Consider the following 7,862-nt stretch of genomic DNA (forward strand, 5'->3'; position numbering starts at 1 on the left):
CAGGCACCACAGGACCTGAAACACCTTCGTCCCTTCTGGGCTCTCATCCTCTGCTTAACCTCCAGTCACTAGTGCCCTCTGCCCCCTTCTCAGCCACATCCTCACCCGCGGTCTAAGCAGCTGCCCTCACTGTCTTCAGCGGGTGGGAGGGTGGGGGGGTCACTCTTGCACTCTCTCCTCCCCCACTGTAACTGGAGTCAAACCGCTGCTCTCCTGGCCGGCGGTGCGGTTCTGGAGGACACCCCTGCCCGCCAGCACTGCCACGCCCCGGGGGGCCTTCAGATCTCTCCACTCCGAGCCCTTTGCCGATTCTCCTGTTGACCACACAGTCCTTCTTGAAACCCTGTTCCCTCAGCGTCCAAACCTCCCCCCCTCTCACCTCCTTTCTCTGCATTATTGGGGGTCCTTTAAGGTGTCGCTGTGCTTTTCTGCTCCAGGTTAGCCTGTTCTCTAACCCTGGGAGGAACACCGGGGCAGGGTCTGCGCGCGCGCGGGGAGGCGCGTGGAGAGAGGACCGCAGCTCCGGGAAGGAGAGGCTGGTAGAGGGCCGTCATGGGGAGCAGCCGGGACTGGGGGGGAGGCGTCAGGGGAGACTGGGCCCCGGACCCAGGGGCTCTGAGAACACACTGAGCCTTGGGCACTGCAGGAGATCGGCTCCAGGGCTTTATTATTATTAAAGGGGAATTCCACCCTCGAAAGTTAGTGGACATGGAGAGTCTTGGGTAATGAAGGGATAGATGGAGAGAAAGAAAAAGAAACAGCCCATTTCCTCGGCTTCAGCTTTCTCGTGGCCGAGTCACAGCTGTGCAGTCACCTGAAGGAACCCACGTGTGGACTTTGTCTTAGCAAGAGAAGCGTCCCCTCGGAAGGTGGCGAGGTCAAATAGGTTTCAGACCAGTGGACCCCCATTTCCCTCTCCCCACCTCTCCTTCATTTACTCTCTAGCCTGTGAAGTTTCCTGTCGCCCCGAGCAGCGTAACCGTGAGCTGCAACTCCACGGCCTCCTCCACCATGCGGGATGTAAGGTCACCGATAGGCAAATCACAAAGCTGCTTATTGTGTCAACAGTGTCCTCGATATCCGAAAGAGAACTTAGACCTTGAAGACCGGGAGCGAATGGGGTGCTGGCTCTGAAAATGGATCCAAGGGAATCGTAGAGCCTTTAGGGCAGTGGTTCTCAACCTTTCTAATCCCGTGACCCCGCAATACAGTTCCTCATGTTGCGGTGACCCCAAGCCAAAAAATAATTTTGGTAGCTACTTCATAACTGTAATTTTGCTACAGTTATGATTCGGAATGTAAATACCTGATATGCGTTATGTATTTTCCAATGGCTTTGGGCGACCCCATCGGGGTCGCGACCCACAGGTTGAGAACCGCTGCTTTAGGGGGCAGGATATTTAATGACCCCATGGGACTGAGAGGGGTGAATGAAAGCAGTAACCACCACTGCCCAGTCCAGTGTCTGGCTACAAGAATACCAGGATGTCGCTCAGCGATTGGCCAGGAAAAATTTAGGAGCTGGTGTTTCCAATTGGAATTGACATGTTACTTGGGACTGCCACCTACGAAACTCCCCAGGCTCAGTGGCAAATGAAACAGAGCTGCATTTCCTATGGTTTTTACCAAGCTGCTTACAGGGCGTGGGGGGTAAAGTTCTGGACACCAAAGTCCCCACGGGCTCCTCTGCTATCTTCAGACTAGGGGCGAATGAACCTTATATATATATAGATCTTGTTAATCGTCTACAAAATGCCATCTCCAGACAAAGAGACAGTACTCAATGTCCTCGTGCTCCAACTGGCACGAGAAACTGCCAATGAAGATTGTCAGAAAGTCTTCGCCCCTTTGCGACGACAAAACCCTAACCCAGCGCAGATGACTCACACTTGTCAAAATGTAGGGACTGAATGACATCGAGCCCAGGTCCCTGCTGCCAGAAACTTGTTATTGCTGTGGCCAAGAAGGACGTTTTCAGGAAGATTGCAGGCGGAGCCTCATGGCCCCTGTGTAGTGTGCCTTTTGTGTGTGCCCCGAGGGGCTAACTAACACTTAACCTGAAAATTCCTTCTAAAGCCGATTGTAAAAAATCATGATGATCAGTTGCTATTTCTTGTTGTGTTCAGAATAATTGTGTTAATACAAACGACCAGGACCAGTTAAAACTGGACTTAATACTCTAACTAGGATAATATTAATTTGGCTTATAAACAAACAAACCAAAGGGTACGTTTAGGAAGAAAAAAAAATATTTTGGTAAAATCCATTAACACACAGTTGTGAATATCAGAAATTAGACTGGATCTTGAATTTTTTTCTGATTTTCTTGAATATTTTGGGCAGAAGGCTCCTGTTATCACTGTTACATCTTTTGAAAGTATAAGTTTATTTCACTGTTTTGTTTGATGACAAAATTGCAACATACCCTTACCCCTAGGTTAGCAATTTGACTGGATCCTGCCACTCAGGGCCAACTAACACATCCCGGGACAACACAGGAGAGAGGGTTAGGCCGTTGCTTGGCTGCTATAAAATGCCTCTGGGCTGCAGTAAGTCCAGATGAGGAAATGTTCAAACAAAACAGTTGTTCTTTCAAAACAGTGAAAAAACCTGTTTCTAAAGGTCATGAAATATGTTCATAAAAGTATAAATCTGAAATTGCTAATTATTGATATTAACTTAGTCCTCACTGAAAGTTAAGGTTTTTGGAAATCGAGAATTCTGATTAATTGGAAAGAAATTGGATGTTTTTTTTTTGTTTGTTTGTTTTTTTGTATTTTTCTGAAGATGGAAACGGGGAGAGACAGTCAGACAGACTCCCGCATGAGCTCGACCGGCATCCACGTGGCACGCCCACCAGGGGCGGTGCTCTGCCCACCAGGGGGAGATGCTCTGCCCCTCCTGGGCATCGCTCTGCTGTGACCAGAGCCACTCTAGCACCTGGGGCAGAGGCCAAGGAGCCATCCCCAGCGCCCGGGCCATCTTTGCTCCAATGGAGCCTTGGCTGCAGGAGGGGAAGAGAGAGACAGAGAGGAAGGAGAGGGGGAGGGGTGAAGAAGCAGATGGGCGCTTCTCCTGTGTGCCCTGGCCGGGAATCGAACCCGGGACTTCTGCACGCCAGGCCGACGCTCTACCACTGAGCCAACCGGCCAGGGCTTTGGATGTTTTTTAAATGGTAAATGGTATAAGGTATGGAGGCATTTTTGAAAGGAGAAGGAAGAAAGTAAATCGTTCTGAAAGCTGGTTATTTCTGAATAGAGAAGAAGGGTTGTGCGGGTTGCAGAAGGTTTGTGCAGAGGGAAGAAACAGAAAGAGAAGGAACTGGGAAAGTGAACAGAGGTGAGAAAAGGAGAGGAAGGAAAGGACTTTAGAAGAAGGATTGTCCTGATAGGAAAACAAAAAGGAACTTGGGACATTTTTGAGGGTCTCAGGAGCTTGAGGGATTCACCCAAACTTACAGGTACCGTAGAAAGAGCCTTTTAAAGCATCAACAGCACAAACAGAAAAGGGGGAGTCAGGAGGAGACTTGCCCCACAAGAACAATTGTATAAGGCTTTTTGTACTCTTAATTTTTTTTTTCTGTGTGGCAGAGACAGAGAGAGTCAGAGAGAGGGACAGATAGGGACAGACAGACAGGAAGGGAGAGAGATGAGAAACATCAATTCTTCGTTGCGGTTCCTTAGTTGTTCATTGATTGCTTTCTCATATGTGCCTTGACCATGGGGCTACAGCAGACTGAGTGACCCCTTGCTCGAGCCAGCGACCTTAGGTCCAAGCTGGTGAGCCTTGATCAAACCAGATGAGCCTGCGCTCAAGCTGGCGACCTTGGGGTCTCGAACCTGGGTCCTCTGCATCCCAGTCCTATGTTCTATCCACTGTGCCACCACCTGGTCAGGCTGTACTCTTAATTGTTTGAACATTTTTCTCATCTGGACTTACTGCAGCCCAGAGGCATTTTATACCAGCCAAGCCTCTCTCTTGTGTTGTACCGGGATGTGTTAGTTGGCCCTGGGTGGCAGGATCCAGTCAAATTGCTAACCTGGGGGTGAGGGTATGTTGCAATTTTCTCATCAACAGCTCCTCTTTGGATACCAGCAGGGAACATAAAACCTCATCATAAGTTGGCATCAGCCCCTAGGAAGAACTGGGTTCTAGAGATCCAGAAACTGATAGAGAGTCCACCTCCGGGAATGACCTGAAAAAGAGGAGGAGACCTAACTGGCTCCCAAGCACTCAGGGAGCGCCTGACATCACCCGGGGCACTTGGAAGCATCTGACCAGGCCTGCTGAGGAACCGCAGAACACAGGCACGCCTGTGACCGCCGAAAACCCTTTTCCACGTGTGCCCTTCACCTTCCACGGCAACCTCTGCCACCTGTAGAAGAAATGTCCTCCCGGACGTATTGAAGATTTGAATCGTTAGTAGACAGCTCAGACAAAAACCAGGGTGATGTAGAGGCCCTGAGTAGGAACACGGAACAGGCTCAGAGCTCAGTATACGCCATGCGGTCTCTGATGAGTCACTGTCTCGGCGACAAGTGCCTCATGCGAGGAACGAGAGCAAAATGACCGTGACAGGGCAATATATATAGTTTTTTTAAAAAAGAAACGTAAGGTTGGTTTGGCCTACAAAAATAAATCAGTGCAATTCATCACAAGAGAGAAAAATCAAATGGTTCGCTTGATAGATGCCAAATTCAACATTCACTTATGTTAAAAATGAGAATTGAAGGGAAATTCCTTAATTTATAATTATTTAATGGGTGAAATGTTGAAAGCTTTCCAACTGGGATGTCTTGATGGCCCCATCCAGTCAACATTGTGCCCAAAGTCTCTTCCATGCAAAACGATGGGAAAAAAGTAATGAAGCTCTCAGTATTGTGTTTGTGGAAATTTCCAAATAATTAGAATTAATCAGTGAATTTAACAAGATTGCTAGCTATAAGGACAATATACAAAAATAGATTTTAATACTATATATTAATAGAAAATGAAATGAAAATAAAATATAGATGCCTTGATGACCATGTTGAATGAAGAAATCAGATACAAAGAATACATGTTGAATAATTCCATCTATATAACGTTCAGATAGATGCAGAAATAAACGATAGCTTTAGAAATTAGGATAGTAGTTCATCTTGGGGGATGGGGAGAGGTTGGAAGTGTGAGTGGAGGTCTAAGGGGACATGGGCAATGTTTCATTTTTTTGACCTTGGCTGTGGTTCCCTGAGTGTTTCTTTGGGATAAGTTGTTGAGTTGTACCTGTCTGTTTCTACAGTTTTCTGTATGAGAATCATTTAAAAAGTTTCTGAAGGGAATCATTTGGCCAGCTTGAGTGAAGTGATCCACAGAGGTCCGTTGTCAGTAGCCAGATCACAAGAGCCATGTGGTTCACGGGTGGCCTTCTGCAGGGCAGCGGAGTGGGAAGAGGAGGAGAGAGAGCAAGAAGTGTGGGAGAAAGAACAAGAAGTGTGGGAGAGAGAACAAGAAGTGTGGGAGAGAGAACAAGAAGCGTGGGAAAGAGAACAAGAAGTGTGGGAGAGAGAACAAGAAGAAAGCGATCTCTTCTCGCAGGGAGTTTACCCGAAGAATAATGGAGTGCTCTCGCTCCTCTCTCCTCCATACACACACTGAACATCTGCATTTCTCAAAAACATTGGCCTGGCCTACCTGGGCACTCACTCAAAGTCAGGGTTCCAAAGGCTTGGGAGGAACTTGGCCTCTTTTCTTTTTTCTCCCCTTCCCTTCCCTTCCCTTCCCTTCCCTTCCCTTCCCTTCCCTTCCCTTCCCTTCCCTTCCCTTCCCTTCCCTTCCCTTCCCTTCCTTGGTTCCTTCCTTCCTTCCTTTCATAAACAATAGTTTAACTGAACAGTATTTCCCCTGCATGAACACAGGATATGATAAAATAAAACAGAAGCCCGACCAGAGGGTACAGTGGTTGGTGTGTGGACCTGGCTTGCTGGGAAGGCCTTGGATGATTCCAGAGGAGGAAGGATGAGCTGCCTTGAGGAGAGAATGTAGTGAGAGGAGAGGAGGGGCCAGCGAGGTGTGTTGGAAGCAGTGTTAGCTCTGCGGTCTTGAAACATTTCTGAGGGACGGACCGCAGTGGGGGAGACAGGAGTCAAGGAGAGGGATCAGGAGCCCAGGGCCCTCCCGTGGCCATGGGATGAAAAGAATGCGTGAGCACAGAGGCAGGATGAAGGAACACAGTATGTTTGGGCACCGGATTGCACGTCGTGAATGAAGCAGAAGAGGTAATTGGAAAGGACACACAGATACCGACCAAGAGCAGTTGAGAGCCTGGGCCCGCCCCCGCCAGACACGGGGGCGAGAGGAGCACCACAGGGAGGGGCCTTCAGAGAGGAAGGGGAAGACATGAAGGAGGGGCGGGACAGACAAGCGGAGAGAAGCTCTTTGATTGCCGAGTTTCCCTGGCAAGGGGGGCAACATGGGCAACAGTGCTGTTGGTTCAGAGCTATGCCCCCCCCAAAGCTTCTCCCTAATCCCCCACAAACACCACAGAGCTCCAGGGACTTCAAGTCTCTTTTTAAGAGGGTCAACCAGGTGACCAGACATTAAAAGTCTCTTCCCAAATGTCTTTTTTTTTTTTTCCTGGAAATGAATACTCTTTGCTCAGGATAAAGATCTGCCTGGGGATCAAGAAAAGGGGGTGCCTGCCCCCCAACCTTCCTCTCCCTCTCAACGTGAACACACAAGAGGTTGGGGATGAGGGGCCCTTGCCCTGGACAGAACCCTGGGCCCGTTCTCGCCCGCTGTGCAGCCCGGGAGTGTAGCTTCAGGAATAACACACACTTCAGGAGTAAATGTGTGTAAGAAAGTAATCTGACTTTGGGTGAGGGGTATGCAACACAATCAATGTCAAAATACCCTGGAGATATTTTCTCTGAACCTCTGTACCCTGATTGATTTGTGTCACCCCATTAAAATGAATAAAATAAAATAGCCTGACCTGTGGTGGCGCAGTGGATAAAGCGTCGACCTGGAATGCTGAGGTCGCTGGTTCGAAACCTGCACTTGTCTGGTCAAGGCACATATGGGAGTTGATGCTTCCTGCTCCTCCCCCCTTTCTCTCTCTCTCTCTCTCTCTCTCTCTCTCTCTCTCCTCTCTAAAAAAAATATGAATAAATGAAATAAAATAAAAAGGAGTAAATGGCACAGCCACGAGCAAGCACCTTCTAAAGGGGCCGGAGCTGGTGCTACCTTCACTTGTGGTTTGGGTCGAACCCAAGTAGAGGGAGGGGGAGCAGGAGAGGATCCAGAGCTGGGAGGGGCGGGGGAGGGAAGTGAAGGGGGCGTCCCTGGACAGGCCCGGGCTGCTAAGGACCCCTGTAGAGACACTCACGACCTGGGCTGGCCACTAGTCCACTAAGATGAGAGCATCTCTGGCCTTGAGAGGGGGGTGCTCTAGGGCTTGGGGGGCCCTGGCTCCTGTGCTCGCAGCTCAGCACAGGGGTTTCCCTGGTGGGCTCTCTCCTTATCTTCGCAAGCTGATGAGGGCTCCAGGGAGGAGAGAGGCCTTTCTGTGGAAGTCGGTTCCCACGTCCTCGCAGCAGAGTGCTGGGGGCTGGGGGTGATCAGGGAGCCCCCACCTCAGCCTTTCCCACCCACTCCCTGCTGCTGTCCTCACGTCGTCTCTCCTCAGGCCGCTGGACAGGCAGGTGCTGCTGTGCAGGGCGGGGCAAGGCAGGGCGGGGGCCACTTCTCAACTCTCCCTGGGCTCTGGGTTTCCTCTCTTCCAGGTGCCAAGCCCTACCCAGGCACCTCTCCTCCCCCCTCCCCCCCCACTGTCCCGCCCCCACCCCAGGGTTCTTCGGGCCTGCAGGAACTGGTGTGTGTGT

Source organism: Saccopteryx leptura, chromosome 10 (assembly GCF_036850995.1).
Source record: "Saccopteryx leptura isolate mSacLep1 chromosome 10, mSacLep1_pri_phased_curated, whole genome shotgun sequence".
In the NCBI taxonomy this organism is placed as follows: Eukaryota; Metazoa; Chordata; class Mammalia; order Chiroptera; family Emballonuridae; genus Saccopteryx; species Saccopteryx leptura.